This window comes from Mauremys reevesii, linkage group 14 (genome assembly GCF_016161935.1).
Source record: "Mauremys reevesii isolate NIE-2019 linkage group 14, ASM1616193v1, whole genome shotgun sequence".
Taxonomy (NCBI): Eukaryota; Metazoa; Chordata; order Testudines; family Geoemydidae; genus Mauremys; species Mauremys reevesii.
Genome location: NC_052636.1, coordinates 19,224,162 through 19,242,080, shown reverse-complemented (window position 1 = coordinate 19,242,080; position 17,919 = coordinate 19,224,162). Strand labels below are relative to the sequence as shown.

The following is a 17,919-nucleotide window of genomic DNA, read 5'->3' as shown; positions in this document are numbered from 1 at the left end:
AGAATGTTATTCTGCACCTGGGATTTTGTCCCTTAGAATCGCTGGGGACATTAGGGTTTGTCCTTTTTGTTTCACCTCTTCCTCCATCCCTCCCTCCCTCCTTTCTCTTCATCTCTTGCTTCCTTTGTCCTTTCTCCTGTTCCCCTCCCAACACCAGGTTTTTTTTCTCCTGCTAATAACAGCTCACGTTAACTGATCACTGTCGTTATAGTGTGTATGGCAACACCCATTTTTTTCATGTTCTCTGTGTGTGTATATATATATTCCTACTGTATTTTTAACTGCATGCATCCAAGGAAGTGGGTTTTAGCCCACAAAAGCTTATGCTCAAATACATTTGTTAGTCTGTAAGGTGCCACATGTTCTCCTTGTTCTTTTTGCAGATACATTAATGGAGGTTAAGTCCATTAATGGATATCAGCCAGGATGGGTAAGGAATGGTGTCCCTAGCCTATGTTTGTCAGAGGGTGGATGGATGGCAGGAGAGAGATCACTTGATCATTACTTGTTAGGGTCACTCCCTCTGGGGCACCTGGCATTGGCCACTGTTGACAGATAGGATATGGGGTTGGATGGACCTTTGGTCTGACCCAGTCTGGCCATTCTTATGTTCTTATGAAGGGAGGGGCAGAGTCCTGTGAAAGAGTTTCTGTAGTGTAGTGGTTATCACATTTGCCTAACACGCAAAAGGTCCCTGGTTTAAAACCAGGCAGAAACATGCTGGCTTAATTTTTCCCAGCTCCGAGTGGCCTGTCCCTGCTGTTGTAGGAGCAGCAGTGATTTCTATGTTCAAAAGGTCTGTTATACTTCCCCTCCCCCTCGCTTTTGTCTCCTCTCCCTCTCTGAATGCCTGTGAAGTGGCTTTCCCCCTCCCCCCCTCCTGCAATGCTTGTGGGATGAAGGGGCTGGTTGAACAGCTGGAAGAGCAGAAGAGCTCCCAGGTAGACAAGGTGTCTGGGACTCTCATTAGGCAGCACTCACACACCCAGAGCAGGGACACTGCATGGACACTGGCTGAGGTGGAGTGTGACCCACTAGATGCAGCCAAGTCATCTCCAGTCGCAGGCCATGAGGAGCAGGTCCGTAAAAGGGGAAGGGGCCCTGTGCTCAGGAGTCACTCACAAGCTTGTACCTCCAGTGAATGCCCTTCGCCCCGACCGCCTGGCCAGTGGTTTGCTGTGTTACATTCCATCGTGCCTCGGGAAGACTTACCTTCATCGCACCATCCATTGCGGAGCTGGGGGGACATTTACTTTGTGCAGAATCCTGACATCTCCAGTGCCAGGCCTGTCCTGGGAGCGCGAGTGTGTGAGTGTGAGTGTGACCCCCCCATCTCTTCTTTTGAGCTTAGCTATCAATATAATAAATGTGCTGCTTTCTGCCAAACTCTGGGGGGTCATTAGTCCTCCCTACACTTACTAGCTGGCCCAATTTTGGGTAACAGAAGCAACTTTGCTGGATCTGTCATTGTACCAAGGGGGGAGATGGTTGTCTATAAAGGAGGGTGAAGACTAAATGCATCCGATGAGGATGGGATTTGAACCCATGCATGCAAAGCACAATGGATTAGCAGTCCATCACCTTAACCACTCGGCCACCTCATCTGAGCTGCTAAAACAGGGACAGGAGTAGAAATCAAAGTCCGGCAGAGATAGGGACACTAAGGAGTTTCCCAATACTAAGCATAAGCAGGGGCTGAATGAGCTCCCCCCTCACATCTAGTGAGGAGCTGGGGGAAGACTTCAGGAACAGGCCGTGTTTGCATAGACACCCCTACTCTGCCTAGCTATGCAGCATGATGGGGCCGCTTCCCCAAAATGACCAGTTTGGGATGATGGTGGGTAACAAATCACTTCAGGATTGAGTGGAATGAAATGTTAGTCTCCTCCCTGTACGAGTGAAGGGCAGCAGAACATACCTAGGCCGTCCTGACGGAGGGGTGGGTGGGTGGGAGAGGAATCGCTTTAATTGGACTGCAGAGAAGTGAATGAGGACGTCACCCTAACCCAGTGGGCCCCAAACATTTCACACTGTGCCCTCATGTCCATGGCTGTGGCCCCTCGGAAGCCGCGGTCGAGAACCGGGGCTGGGAGTGGGGCCGCAGCCTGCTGGGGAGAGGGGTGCGGACAGGGGTAAGGGGGTCGAGGCCGGGCTGGGAGCCAGGGGCCCAGGCTGAGGGTGGGTTGGGGAAGAGATGGGGCTGAGTGGGGCTCCCTCCCTGCCCTCCATGGGGGCTGGCTCAGGCCCTGAGGTGCCCCCATCAATCTTCCTCTGTGTCCCCCTAGGAGTCATGCCCCACATTTTGGGGACCACTGACCCCTACTCGCTAAGCAGGGGCTAGTGATGCCAAAGCCCAGGGAAAGGGAGAACAAGTGCGGGGGCCCCAGCACCGGAACCCTGCCCCCCCACTTCTGTGTGTGGCTCCGCCCCCTTCCACCCCTTCCACCCACGGCCCCATCCACTGTCACCTCTGTTCCACCCCTTCCCCCACTGGCCCCACCCTGTCACTCCTTTACCCCGGCCCCGAGACCAGAGAAACTCTGTGCCCCTGCTGCAGCCCCCGGGCCGTAGCAGGGAGTGGGAGCTCCTCCAGCCCTGGGGCCCACATTGGGGAGACTTTCCCAGGGGGGGCCCAATTTGGCCAGGGCCCCTAGTCATGGGCCCCACTGCCCCCTTGGCAACGCAAGGTTTGGGGAGGCTGAGCCCCCCCGAGCCTCCATTACGAGCCCCCCAGGCTACCTCTGCTCAGTGGGTGGCCAGTCTCCCTGTGTCTCTGCTGTTCGTGCTGGGGAGCCCGGCCGGCCTAAGGGGTGGGGCCCCCGGCAGCCGCCCAGGGCTCCAGGGGGTCAAAGGGCACCGTGTGGCCGTGCAAAGGTGCTCACTGCTCTCCCCTGCCCCAATGCTCCTCCGTGGCCCCACAGAGGGTGGGGGGAGCGAGGAGCAACACTATGTGCTCCATGCGTCCTGGTCACTTTCCCCACCTGGGCTGGGCTGTGAGGGGAGCATCAGAAGCTGCTGCTCTCTGCCCTCCCCTGACGCAGCCCGGCTGAGGAAAGTGACCTGGATGCAGGCAGCTCGGATGATGTCACTTCTCGCCCCCCTGCCCCTGCTAGGCAAGGCTGGTGTGTGGTGTCTCCATGGCTGCACTTTCAGTGATGCAGGTTTCTCTTTCCCGTTGTTCCATGGGCATCCTACTAGATTGCCAGATGCTTTTCAGCTGCAGTGTGGAGACTGTGTGTGTGTGTGGGGAGAGACAGTGTGTGTGTTGGGGAAGAGTGAGTGTGTTGAGGTAGGTAGGAGCAGATCATTATTATCCCTACTTGAAACAGGGAGAAGCTAAGGCTGAGAAAGGAGAATTGACTTGTCTGAGGTCACACAGCCAGTCAGTGGCAGAGTTGGGAATAGGACCCAAGAGCCCTGATTTTCAAACTAACCATCGGATCTTGAATTTCAGACATTGAATGACCTGAATAAAGTGCTCTGTGATGAGCTCCAGACCAACAACAGTGACAGTAATTATTCAGCAAGTATTTTAGGAGAATTGCAATGTCAGAGAGAATCATGAACTGCTCAGAGACCATTAATGCAGAGAAGCAGCAAAATCCATCAAACATAGAACTGGTTCTGACTTATTTCCTTGGTCTTAAAAGAGAACAAGGACCTGAGTCTCCTCCCTGTCAATAACCCCCTGCTCAGCCAATCAGGGTAGAGACTGAGGGCGGGAGGCTGAGGGTTCTCACCAAAGAGCCCAAAGGATGGCCCAGGTCACTGATGGGGATCACTGCCCGAGCACTATTTCAGCCCCACATTTTTGTGTGGACCTCCCACAGTGGGAGCTGCAGAGCACTCCCCCGCAACACACACACACACACACACACACACCCACACACCCACCCACACCCCTCCCTCCTGGTGTTGGGAGGGGAACAGGAGAAAGGACAAAAGAAGCAAGAGATAAAGAGAAAGGAAGGAGGGATGGAGGAAAAGGTAAAACAAAAAGGACAAACCCCAATGTCCCCAGTGATTCTAAGGGACAAAATCCCAGGTGTGGAATAAAATTCTGCCTCCTTAAGCTCATGTTTTCCATGCCTAGAATTCAACTGTCAACAGATGGATCAGACTGAACAGGTTTCAAACCTCAAGGAGGCTCTTACCTTCTAAACAGGGATGGCTGTTTTCTAGTAAAATCACTGAAAGGGAAGGAGAAAACTTGAAAGAGGTTCCTCCTGGCGCTCACGTCCGTGAACCCGAATACTCTCTCAGTCCTCAGAGAGAGACCTGGAGAAGGAGACTTGCTGGAGCAAAGCCACAGGGGTCTCTGAGGTTTCCCTGGCCCCTCGCCCCTGTCCTGCCTGGCTGATGTCAGCATCTCTCTGTGAGGTCACCACCTCCCCACCACCTTGGACCAATAGTCTGAGGTCCTGCAAAAGGCCTTTGTGATGTCACTGCCACACCCCTCCCTTGCTGGGCTAATGTCCTGCCCCTGGCCAGGCACTTTGGAGGTTTGGGCTACTCCCTGGGGATCACCCCACTCAAGGAGCGTTCGTTCTAGGCAGCAAGCCGGCTAGACAGGGAAACATCAGACGCTGCTCCCAATGCTACACTCAGTTTTTCAGAAATTACTCGACTTTATGGCCAGAAGAGACCATTAGAGCATCTAATCTGACCTCCTGAATATCACAGGCCTCCTGTATGACACAATAGCTACTTTTGAGGCAAACACATTCCAGAAAGGCATCTAGTCCTCATTAAATGACATCAGGAGATGAAGAATCCACCACTTTCCTTGGTAGTTTGTTCCTGTGGTGAATCATCCTCGCTGTTGAATTTTTGTGCCTTAGTTGTAATCTGAATGTCTCTTTTCACCTTCCAGCCACTGGGTCTTCTTATGCCTTTCTCTGCTAGATTAAAGACCCTTAAATAGCCAATCTTTTCTCTCCATTAAGGCACTTCAATGAAGTCACCTTTCAATCTTCTTTTGATCAGCTAATCAGGTTGAGCTCTTTCAATAGCTCACTAGAAGGCATTTTTTCCAGCCTTCAGAACGTCTTTGCTGCCCGAGCTCCAATTTCACATCTTTTTCAAATGAGGACACCGAAACTGGAGGCAGTATTCCAGTATCAGTCTCACTGATGCTGTGTCACCTCCTGTGACATTATTGACATCATCTGTAACTGTATAGATCACCGTTGCGACCACTGTTCTATATTTGCAGCCAATATTTCAGAGAAGTGGTCGTGTAAGGGGTCTATGGAGAGGTTCTGATTGGCTGATTATCATGATGCTATCTCTAGATGTGTATCATTTTTTGTAGTTGACATGAATATTGGCTCTATGCTGCCTGTATTTCAAACTTGTGCTCTGCTTCAGGGAATGATACCTTTGTTTAATTGATGAAAACATAAACTAAACACTTAGAGGATTGGAACTGATTTCAGCAGATGGACAGCTTTGCTAGGTTTTTATGCATTTGGACAGCAAAATGTTGAGTATTCACATTCATTTCAAGCATCCTCATATGGTGGAGCTTCTGAACATAATAGAGAATGGAAATGTTTTTCTTTTCTTTAAGAGGGCACCTGGGTTTGAACAAAGGACCACTTGATCTGCAATCAAACACTCTACCACTGAGCTATATCTCCATTACAACAGGAGTGTGGAATCGTGATCTCCAGGACTTTGAAGGACAGACCCTGCTTCATCGAGCTCCTTTGCCATTCCCAGACCACAGGTGGTTTTAAAAATGGGGTTTGATTAAACTTCTTAAATGTGGTAAACACCCCAGCTTGCACACCCACTGATATAGCTTCTCCCCATGACAGAGCTGCCACCTCCTGGGGAAGTGGATTGACTACACCAACAGGAAAACTCTCCCCCCTCAGCATGGAGCAGTGGTTCTCAAGCTGTGGGTCAGGACTGCAAAGTGGGTCATGACCCTGTTTTAATGGGGTCACCAGGCCTGGCATTAGACTTGTTGGGTCCTGGGGCTGAAGCCAAAAGTCTGAGCCCCCCAACCCAGGGCTGAATCCCTCAGGCTGTGGTTTTTCCTCTCCCTGGGGCTCAGTCTTTGGCACTCCCCGCCACGTGGAGGGGCTTGGTGCTTCTTTCCAGGGCTACGTATTAAGTTATTTTGGCAGAAGGAGGTTGCAGTGAAAGGACGTTTGAGAAACCCTGGCATAGAGCATGTCCATTACTGAGCTGCAGCAGCATAGACTCACTGTTTGAAACATTGACCTGGCCTTAACCTCTGAATATGTCTAGGCTTGGCTCCCTATGGCACTGTTGTGATCAAACCCTGGAAATACAGCCATGGAGACACCACACACCAGCCTTGTCTAGCTGGCAAGGATCAAACCGTCACAGAAAGACCCCCATGATTTTCTAGCCCAGCTACCTAAGGCCTCAGCCACAACCACTTAACACAGGGGCTTTCTACACTCTGGTTCTGTTCTCATTGAAGGGTCATTACAAATTGTTTGCTCAGACCAGCTTCCCCAGCACACTCACTGCTGTGCAGCTCTGTACGTGTGGCCATGGCTGAACAGTAAGAATTCCTGCCCATTTCCCTACTGGCTGGAGCATGATTAGTGTGTGTTTGTGGTTAATGATGTTGCTGTAGATTGTTCATTCCCTGCCTTGGCAATTCAGACAGTCCCTTTTCCTGTTGTATCGCCAGCACCTCTGGGAGTCCAATAACACAGGCAGGTTTTCTCTGGGCATTGAGATTTTTGAGGGTGTTGGTGGCTCCTTTCTTTCCTCACCGTGGAGTAAACTCAGCTTTTTATTCCATCCTTGATGACTCATGGAACAACAGCAGCATGAAGAGGAGAGTGAATATCTCACTGCCAGGGGGAAGGTGGACGCATTCCCTCTGTCTGACCATTGCCATTGCAGGAGAGAAGGTTTCAATGGAATCGAATGCCCTGGCTCAGACAGTAGACACAGGGAGGTTTTGCTGTTCATAGATCTGTGCAAAGGAAATGGTGTGTCTGTGTGAAAATGAGGAGGGATATGAAATGCCCACGTGGTGGTGCCTAAGGCAAAAGGGAACCCTAGAGGATTAGAATAGGATAAGTTCTCAAGCAACATGTTTCTTACTTTGCCCATCTGTTAGGTTTGATGATTACTGATGGAAAGATTTTGCCATTGGGGTCTGTGTTTACACAGAAATTGACATTTACCAACAAATACGTAATTCTTCCAAGTCTGCTGGTGGTGAGTTTAGAGGGACACACTCACTCTTCCCACCCCCCCATGCCAGGCCTGTGCTCTCCAGAATGTCAACTTCCCACAGAGCTGGGATCCTTCCCTCATCTCCCCCCAGATCACTGCCCCACCCCCACTTCTGGGGTCCCCTTCCAACACTGTCCAACTCCCCTGCTGGCAGGATCCCTTCCCATTCCTTTCATTTCCTGCCTCCCCTCTGAGCAAAAGCTCTGCATTGTTCCCACACTCGGAATTGAACCCAGGCCGCCTGGGTGAAAACCAGGGATCCAAATCACAAGACCACACGGGACTTGTATAGTCAATAGCACATTTACACCTAATAATTCAAAGTAGCCATTCAAAAAACCTTCAAAAACAGACTTCAAAGAGAAATTGCAGAGTTACAATTGATTTGCAAACTTAACACCATTAATTTGAGCTTGAATAAGGACTGGGAGTAGCTGGCTCACGACAAAAGCAATTTTCCCTCTCTTGGTATTGACACCTCCCCATCAATTATGGGGAGAGGACCACATCCACCCTGACTGAATTAGCCTTCAACACTGGTTCTCCCCTTGTACGGTAACTCCTGTCATGTCATGTTCCAATCTATATTTATGCCTCTATCTGCAATTTTCACTCCATGCATCTGAAGAAGTGGGCTTTTTACCCACGAACGCTTATGCCCAAATAAATCTGTTAGTCCTTAAAGTGCCACCGGACTCCTCATTGCTTTTAATTCTAAGCTGATCTTAACTCTTTCAGTACCCTTACAAACTCAGATGCTTCTCACCACAGGCTGGCTGGGGGCTTTTCAGCCAGGCTCTCCCCTTTCATCAGCACTTCAGTTGCTTGGTGTGGGGGTGTCTCTAGATGTAGGTGTCAGAGAGAGATAAAGCCTGGCGAATGTCTCTCCTTTTATCATGTCCTTTCTTCCCTCATGGCTTTGCCCCCCCTCCCCCCTTCAGAGTCAGGTGAGCATCACTGCGTCTCTCCAAGCAAGTCTGTGCAATTCCCCTGGGGTGTCCTCATGCAGGTGAGTCATTGCATTGTAGCTCCCTTGCTGGACAATGGCTGTCGATGGGTTGTTTGACACCCTGTCCGGGTGTTGGTTACTTTCCTTGCTGTTGCCACTGGGGAGCTAATATTTGGCTGACTCCCCCACCTTACAGCACAGTGACAACCACACTGCACAATTCTCATAACTTCCTATGCATGAATGGTCTACATCTATGGGTAGAGAAATGACTTTCAGCAGATCATATCCTTTCCCTGATACCTTACAAGTCATGCTCTATATGTAAGATCACAATGATATGAAAATGAGGATTATGGGGGTTACAGCCGCTCCCCCAAAGGTATAGAATGTCACACTGAGATTCTGTGTTCATTTGTTCTGTAACAGCATTACAGAGATCCAATGACTGACCAATGGCATTTCCAAGTGCTAAAATAGCAAGCGATGTCGGTCTCTCATTGGCCATCAGCGACTGAAGATGTGGTTTAATGAGCCGGAGCTTCAAGGCGAGGGTGGCTCTGTCCACTGCCTTCCATTGCGCTGCTGGGCCCCAAGTCCCTGGTGGCCAATATGTGACGCTGGGAGAAGAGAGTGAAGTGGCAAGTGGCGGCAGGACTTTTGTCACCAGGGTCTAGCTGCCCAACTTCCTCCTGGTACTGCTGGCCCCCCATCGCCTTCAGGTAACCCAGGAACTAAGGCAGGAATAGGGTGAGGAAGCAAGTAAAGCCGAGCAAGGAAGGCAAAAGTGAATCTTGTCTTCATGGGCCGCTCGCAATGACGTCCTTTTTCTGTGCCACAGCTGACAACAACATCCCAGACAGAAAAGCAGGAGGCCAAAAAGAAACCGAGCAGCTGCTGAAGTAGTTCAGTTGGGAGCGTGCTAGACTAACAGGCTCTTCTATCCCACTTTGTGCACGGCTGGGATGTTTTCTGAAAGTGCAGCAGTTCCTTTAACTGCCATGAGTCCCTCATTTCAGGCTATGCAGCAGGAAAAGACAGCATGGGCTTCTGCACCGAGCTGGCCCACCTGACCTTTCATTCTTCTCTTGCTCTTTGTCAGCAAGGGGAAGAAAAAGTAGCTCTCCCTCAAGCTGGAGTCACAAGGGTGACATAAGGACGACTTCCTGAGTGCCCTCTCCAGTCCTCTGCTCTGCCAGCTGACCCATTGAAGGGCTGCCACCACTTTCTCCAGGTTTGTCCATCGGTCTGTGTCAGGGTGAGCAACAGCCAAGTAGATGGAGTTTCTGTAGTGTAGTGGTTATCACATTTGCCTAACATACAAAAGGTCCGTGGTTCAAAACCAGGCAGAAATATGCTGGCTTCCTTTTCCCAGATCCCCTTGCTTTTCAAGAAGGCCTCCTCCTTCTCCTATTGGCCTGTCCGTGGGATAACTCCAACCCCTGCATGACAGCGGGTGCTGACAGCAGTGGAGAAAGCACCTTGGCATCAGGCTGGAGAACCTAGAGGAGTGCGGCGTGTTACCTTTTGGAGGCTTGTGGCTTGGCCTCCTCTGCTGTTGGAGGTTGGCCTGTGGAGGCCGGCTCCTCCTGCTGGCCTCCTCTGCGTGACTTGCCAAAGGAGGAAGTGAGGCAGGAATGGGGCAAAAGAGGAAAGTCGAGCTGAGGAAGGCAGGGCAGAAGCTAAGCGCCTCAGTGCAGCTAAGTGGGGTTAGTAGAGAGTCACCATTCGTTCTGCCAAGCCTGAGGAGGTGCGGTTGGCTGCTGGGAGGCAGAATCCTGTGCCTGCGTCTTGGCTTCCCAGGGGTGGCTCCTTGCAGCCCAGGAGAAGCGGGGTTATGGGGGGAAGGAAAAGCAGCAATGGCGAGGCTGAGTGGGCTCCTTTCTGGCCGAGATGATGAGTCTGGGAGTTGCCTGTAAGCCATAAGTGGACTTGGTGCAGTGAAAACCGCTGCTCCATTCTGGCTGACCTGGGGGAGCCATTAATGACTTGGGAGTGGGGGCAGGGCACTGCCTGTGAGCAAAGTCGTCTTCTTCTCTCCTGCCATGGGGAGCCCGGCCTTAAGCCTGCCCAGCATGCACTACAGCTCGACCATTAAGCCTTCCTGTGGCATAACTGAACTACGGCCTAGCGTAATAAGGTGTAAAGTTTAGATTGTGAATTTATCTTTAATTTCCATGGTAACTTACTTTGATCTTTTATGCCTACCACTTATAATCCTTAAAACTCCATCTTTCCGTAGTTAATAAATCTGTTTTATGAAACTGGTGTATTTTGCTTGAAGTTTTGGGAAATCTCAGCTCCATTACAAGGCTGGTTCATGTACTATTCACAGTGAGGGAGGGGTGGACCCTGCGTAATAAGATCAATATTGTGTCATACAGGAGGCCTGTGATATGCAGGGGGTCAGATTAGATGCTCTAATGGTCTCTTCTGGCCATAAAGTTGACTCATTGCTGAAAAACTGAGTGTAGCATTGGGAGCAGCGTCTGATGTTTCCCTGTCTAGCCGGCTTGCTGCCTAGAACGAACGCTCCTTGAGTGGGGTGACCCACAGGGAGTAGCTCAAACCTGCAAAGTGCCTGGCCAGGGGCAGGACATTAGCCCAGCAAGGGAGGGGTGTGGCAGTGACATCACAAAGGCCTTTTGCAGGACCTCAGCCTATTGGTCCAAGGTGGAGGGGAGGTGGTGACCTCACAGAGAGATGCTGACATCAGCCAGGCAGGACAGGGGTGAGGGGCCAGGGAAACCTCAGAGACCCCTGTGGCTTTGCTTCCGCAAGTCTCCTTTTCCAGGTCTCTCTTTGAGGACTGAGGGAGTATTCGGGTTCACGGACGTGAGCGCCAGGAGGAACCTCTTTCGAGTTTTCTCCTTCCCTTTTAGTGATTTTACTAGAAAACAGCCGTCCCTGTTTAGAAGGTAAGAGCCTCCTGGAGGTTTGAAACCTGTTCAGTCTGATCCATCTGGTGACAGTTGAATTCTGGGCATGGAAAACTCGAGCTTAAGGAGGCAGAAGTTTATTGCGCACCTGGGATTCTGTCCCTTAGAATCACTGGGGACATTGGGGTTTGTCCTTTTTGTTTCCGCTTTTCCTCCATCCCTCCCTCCTTTCTCTTTGTCTTTTGCTTCTTTTGTCCTTTCTCCTGTTCCCCTCCCAACAGCAGGAGAGGGGTGTGTGTGTGTGTGTGTGTGTGTGTTGCAGGGGAGTGCTCTGCAGCTCCCACTGTGGGAGGTCCACCCAAAAATGTGGGGCTGAAATAGAGCTCGGGCAGTGATCCCCACCAGTGAGCTGGGCCATCCTTTGGGCTCTCTGGTGAGAACCCTCAGCCTCCCGTCCTCAGTCTCTACCCTGATCGGCTGAGCAGGGGGTTATTGACAGGGAGGAGACTCAGATCCTTGGTCTCTTTTAAGACCAAGGAAATAAGTCAGAACCAGTTCTATGTTTGATGAATTTTGCTGCTTCTCTGCATTAATGGTCTTTGAGCAGTTCAGGATTCTCTCTAACATTGCAGTTCTCCTCAAATACTCGCTGAATAATTACTGTCACTGTTGTTGGTCTGGAGCTCATCTGAGAGCACTTTATTCAGGTCATTCAGTGTCTGAAATTCAAGATCCGATGGTTAGTTTGAAAATCAGGGCTCTTGGGTCCTATTCCCAACTCTGCCACTGACTGGCTGTGTGACCTAAGACAAGTCAATTCTCCTTTCTCAGCCTCAGCTTCTCCTTCTTTCAAGTAGGGATAATAATCATAGAATCATAGAATTCAAGATCAGAAGGGACCATTATGATCATCTAGTCTGACCTCCTGCAAGATGCAGGCCACATAAGCCGATCCACCCACTCCTTAGCAAGCGACCCCTGCCCCATGCTTCGGAGGAAGGCGAAAAACCTCCAGGGCCATTGCCAATCTTCCCTGGAGGAAAATTCCTTCCCGACCCCAAATATGGCGGTCAGCTGAACCCCGAGCATGCGGGCAAGACTCTCCAGCCAAACCCTCTGGAAAAGGTTATATCATACCAGGCACATAATTGACCTATTGACTAAGCCCGTTATCCTATCATACCATCCCCTCCATAAACTTATCTAGTTTAATCTTAAAGTCATGGAGATCCTTCGCCCCCACTGTTTCCCTCGGTAAACTGTTCCAGTATTGCACTCCCCTGATGGTTAGAAACCTTCGTCTAATTTCAAGCCTGAATTTCCTGACTGACAGTTTATATCCGTTCGTCCTCGTGTCCACATTAGCACTGAGCTGAAATAATTCTTCTCCTTCCCTGGTATTTATCCCTCTGATATATTTAAAGAGTGTAATCATATCTCCTCTTATCCTTCTTTTGGTTAAGGAAAACAAACCGAGCTCCTCAAGTCTCCTTTCATACGAAAGGCCTTCCATTCCTCGGATCATTCTAGTCGCCCTTCTTTGTACCCGTTCTAGTTTGAATTCATCCTTCTTAAACATGGGAGACCAAAACTGCACACAATACTCCAAATGAGGTCTCACCAGCGCCTTATATAACGGGACTAGCACCTCCTTATCCCTACTAGAAATACCTCGCCTAATGCAACCCAGGACCGCATTAGCTTTTTTAACGGCCACATCACATTGCCTACTCATAGTCATCTTGCGATCAACCAGGACTCCTAGGTCCTTCTCCTCCTCCGTTACTTCCAACTGGTGCGTCCCCAGCTTATAACTAAAGTTCTTGTTAGACATCCCTAAATGCATAACCTTACACTTCTCACTATTGAATTTCATCCTGTTACTAATACTCCAGTTTACAAGGTCATCTAAATCTCCCTGGAGAATATCCCGATCCTCTTCCGAATTGACAATACCCCCCAACTTGGTGTCATCCGCAAACTTTATCAGCCCACTCCTACTCTTGGTTCCCAGGTCAGCAATAAATAGATTGAATAAAATCGGACCCAAAACCGAGCCTTGAGGAACTCCACTGGTAACCCCTCCAACCGGACAGTTCCCCTTCAATACTACCCTCTGCAGTCTCCTTTAACCAGCTCCTTATCCACCTCTGGATTTTCATTTCGATCCCCATCTTTTCCAATTTAACCAGTAATTCTTCATGCGGTACCGTATCAAACGCCTTACTGAAATCCAGATATATGAGATCCACCGCATTTCCCTTGTCTAAAAAATCTGTTACTCTCTCAAAGAAGGAGATCAAGTTGGTTTGGCACGATCTACCTTTCGTAAATCCATGCTGTAATCTATCCCAGTTGCCAGCGGCCTCATGCTCCGGAACCACTCTCTTTTAAGATTTGTCCATGACTTTGCATACTACAGATGTTAGACTAACAGGCCTATAATTCCCCGGGTCACTTTTTTTCCCCTTCTTGAATATAGGAACTACATTAGCTAATCTCCAGTCAGTCGGTACAATCCCCGAATTTAGGGATTTATTAAAGATTATCGCTAACGGGCTAGCAATATCCCTCGCCAATTCCCTTAATATTCTAGGATGAAGATTATCCGGGCCCCCCGATTTACTTCCGTTAAGCTGTTCCAGTTTGGCTTCTACCTCAGCTACCGTAATGTCTACCCCCATATCTTCATTCCCATCGGTCCCTCTATCACTATTCCTTAGCCCTTCATTAGCCTCATTAAAGACCGAGGCAAAGTATTCGTTCAGATATTGTGCCATTCCAAGATTATCCCTAATCTCCACTCCATTCAGAGTTTTAAGCGGTCCCACTTCTTCATTCTTGGTTTTCTTCGTATTTATCTGGCTAAAAAACCGTTTGCTATTGGTTTTAATCCCTTCGCTAGATCCATCTCCACTCGTCGCTTTGCCTTTCTCACAGCTTCCCTGCACCCTCTGACCTCAATAAGGTAGGTTTTGCTGATCCTCCCATTTTCCACTCCCGGTACGCTTTCTGCTTTTTCTTAATGACCCCTCTAAGACGCTTGCTCATCCAGCTCGGTCTAAAACTGCTACCTACGAGCCGTTTCCCCCTTCTCGGGATACATGCCTCTGACAACTCCTGCAACTTCAACTTGAAGTAACCCCAGGCGTCATTTGCCCTTAGATCCCTAAATATGTTAGCCCAGTCCACTTCCCTAACTAGTCGCCTTAATTTAGTAAAATTAGCCCTTTTGAAATCATACACCCTAGTCTCAGATGCACTATTGATTATCCTCCCATTTATTTGGAAACGAATTAGCTCATGATCACTCGAGCCAAGGTTGTCCCCTACAACAATGTCCTCAACAAGGTCCTCGTTACTCACCAAAATCAAATCTAAAATGGCATCCCCCCTCGTCGGTTCAGCAACCACTTGATGAAGGAATTCATTAGCTATCACGTCTAGGAAAAGCTGAGCCCTATTATTATTACTAGCATTTGTTTCCCAATCTATATCCGGGAAGTTAAAGTCCCCCATGATCAAGCAGTTCCTATTAGTGTTTACCTCCTTAAAAACATTAAAGAGCTCTCTATCCATCTCTAAGCTAGATCCTGGCGGTCTATAGCACACCCCAATCACTATCCTGGATGAGGCTCTGGTAGTTTTCTTCCCCAATGTGACCATTGCCCAAACAGACTCCGTATTGTCCCTTGCAGCGCTAGTTATCTCATTACATTTTACCTCATTATTGATATACAGTGCTACTCCCCCACCTTTACCTTTGCATCGGTCTTTCCTAAACAGCACATACCCTTCCATACCTGTACTCCAGTCATGGCTACCGTTCCACCATGTTTCGGTTATTCCTACGATATCCGGTTTCAAATCCCGGACCAGGAGCTCCAGTTCCTCCATTTTGTTACCTAAGCTTCTCGCATTGGTGAACAAACATCCTAATTTTTCCTGTTGGGCTCCTCTCACTCTTTTCACCCAACTCGGTAGGGACACAGTACTTCCAGTATGACTTGTAGATCTAGAATCTGTCCCCCCCCTCTTCCTTACACGTAACCGCCCCCCTCTGGCTATATCTGTTGTTATCTTGTTGTCCTCACTCCCAATGTGAAAATTTGGCGTGGAGAGCACTAGGACCTCTCCCGACCGTCTCCCCCCAGTGTCTAGTTTAAAGCTCTTTTAATCAGATGAGCCAGCCTCCCTCCTAGAAGTCTACTTCCTTCCCTACTTAGGTGGAGCCCATCCCTTGAGAACAGTTGTCTGTCCCCAAAAGCCTCCCAGTGCCCATACATCCCAAAGCCCTCCTTGTAACACCACTCCCTCAGCCAACTATTAATCATCAGGATCCTCTCCCCCCTTTGGCGCCCTTCCCTAGGGACAGGTAGAATCCCACTGAAGATCACCTGAGCCTCAATTTCCTTGAGCGTCTTACCCAACCTGGCATAGTCTCCCTTGATCCTCTCTAGCGAGAATCTAGCCGTGTCATTCGTTCCCACATGAAGGATGATCAAAGGGTTCTTACCCGCTCCTCTTAGGATCCTTTTCAACCTCAGGTCCACATCCCGTATTTTAGCACCCGGTAGACAGCACACTACCGCTCCTACCTACTTCACAGTGCATGGAGGCAGGGTCGGCTCTAGGTTTTTTGCTGCCCCAAGCAAAAAAAAATTTGGCTGCCCCCATCCCAGCCCTGGGCTCCCCCTCACACCCTCCTGCTGCCCGAGCCCTAGGCTCCCCCCAACCTGCACCTGCTGCCGCTGCAGCTCTGGGCCTCCCCACACCTGCATCCCCCTGCCACCCCACCCCTGGGCTCTTCCCCCCCCCAAGCCACACCCCCCTGCCATTCCAGCCCTGGGCTCCCCACATCCTGTGCTGCCCCAGATCTGGGCTCTCTCCTTCCCCCCCCCCAATGCTCCCCAACCCACACACCCCCTGCCGCCCCAGGCCTGGGTGCTCCCCCCCCCTGCACCCTCCTTCCACCCCAGCCCTGGGTCACTGGTAACTCGCTCCCAGGGTGGGTCATTCAGCAGGAATTTTGGATGTGCACAGAACACAGACAGGACTGGTTCCCATATGGTTACAGAACTGCAGTAAAATGGAACAATTTTCAGCTTGTGTGATTGGAGGATACCTGGATGCATATTATAAGACTGTCCTCCATAAATGAGGAAAAGTTGAGGTGCCTTTATTATTCTTTGTTTCTATGAGGAATTTGCCAGTGCAATATCACTATCTTCCTTTCAACCAAACAAAACTAGAAAATGGCAATGGCTATTGAAAATAGCAATTCCAGTCCTAATAACCCCTGGGAAGCATTTCTTGCTCAATTTTATCCTACTTTTTCTACAGCAAATGACAGTGGATCAGTATATTTGATTTGGGAGAAATGAAGTAACAGCTGCCCAAATTGAGCTCGAGCACTCCTGAATTTTGAGGTGTTCAGATCTGGAAGGCAGGTGCTAGATTCTCTTTCTGAACATTAGCTAAATCTGGAAAGGAAAAGTCAATTTCTGCTTCTATGACTCAGAAGGGGAAATCCTCCTACGTGCCTGGTACTGTATCTAGATGTAAGTGGGGGAATGGTCCTGCTATTGTGGGGAACTTTCCTGGCTTCTGCACTCCCCCGGTGAAGTGGGCTGGCAAAAGGATCTGAGTCCTCGCTCCCACTTCCTTTACCCAGAGGCCTCCCTGCCCTTGAGGACTCCCCTGCCACTCTCCTGTCTGGCAGAGTCCTCGTAACCCCAACAAGGCTGGGCCCAGCATTGCTGGGAGGGCTCAACCCCCAACCCTGCTGTGGTCACCCAGGACAGGGGCTAGGGTGTCCCTCTCTTTGCACTGCGCACCTCCCTGATCCACTGATCACATCATACAATTTAAAGCAAATACAAGTTATTTAATTAACAATAAAATTTAAAAAATAAGAAAAAATGGGAAAGGTTAAAGGAAAACACATCACCCCGCTCTGGGGCAGGGACCATCACAAAAAGTGTCTCTGGACATCAGGGCACTTCACAGTCTGTTCCTTGTAGGTCCCAGGCCGCCTCCTCAGGCCCTGGCTGTGCTGCAGGGACGCTGCAGGTTGGACACTTGCTCTAGCGGTGGCCACACACTCTCAGGCTCTGGGTGGCAGGACCCTTCTCCCCAGCATCACCCCCGCCCTGTCAGGGTTACGATCCCCCTCTAAGTCTGTCCTGCAGGGCCTCTTGGCTGAGGCGTCTCCCTGTGCTGGGCCCACTGCCCAGGGTCCCCCTCACTCTCCCCAGCTGCTCACCGCACCCAGCTCCGGCCTGCTCCAGCTCCACTCTGCCTCAGCACGGCTGCTGCTGCTGCTCTGCCTTCAGCTCCCTGGGCTGCTTGTCTGGCCTCTCTGGCTCCAGTTGTTACAGCTCTGCTCCCAGGGCAGGGCTGCTCTCTCTGGGCTGTGCTCTGGTTTGGGGCTGCAGCTCTGCTACCATCAGCTCAGCTTGGGTCCCCTGCTCTCTCCTTAGCTCGGCCCCACTCCATGTGACTCAGACAATTCCAGCTCACAGGGAGGACGGGACCCCCCTGGCCTCCTGACTCCTTGAATAGCCTGCCTGCCCTGTCAATCAGGCTGACCTGGAGCATTGGCCTCTCCACATTGTTCCTGGGGACTGTCAGTCTCAGGCTCCTGATTTCCCATCGACCCCTCCCTTTTTAGTGCTGGGAGCTAGCAGGAGCTAGCTCTCCTAGGGGCGGGGCAGGTGTGGGGCCAGCTCCCAGTGAGATCTGTTTTCAACATTGCCCCCTTTCAGTCACTCTGGGATGGTAACTCTGCTCCCAGCTGTCAGGCAGCTTCCAGCCCATCCACCCTGCTCACTAACTCCATGGTCATATGTCACCCCC

General features: G+C 50.4%; 2 non-coding genes and 1 pseudogene across 2 annotated transcripts; 1 reads left to right on the top strand and 2 right to left on the bottom strand.

Moving 5' to 3' along the window:
• LOC120381639 overlaps positions 1 to 17,919 on the bottom strand; it is a 318,539-nt pseudogene that overhangs the window by 254,153 nt on the left and 46,467 nt on the right.
• On the top strand, positions 646 to 718 carry TRNAV-AAC. Its single transcript has one exon. It is a non-coding gene; the product is annotated as a tRNA-Val (tRNA).
• Positions 1,523 to 1,604, bottom strand: TRNAS-GCU. Its single transcript has one exon. It is a non-coding gene; the product is annotated as a tRNA-Ser (tRNA).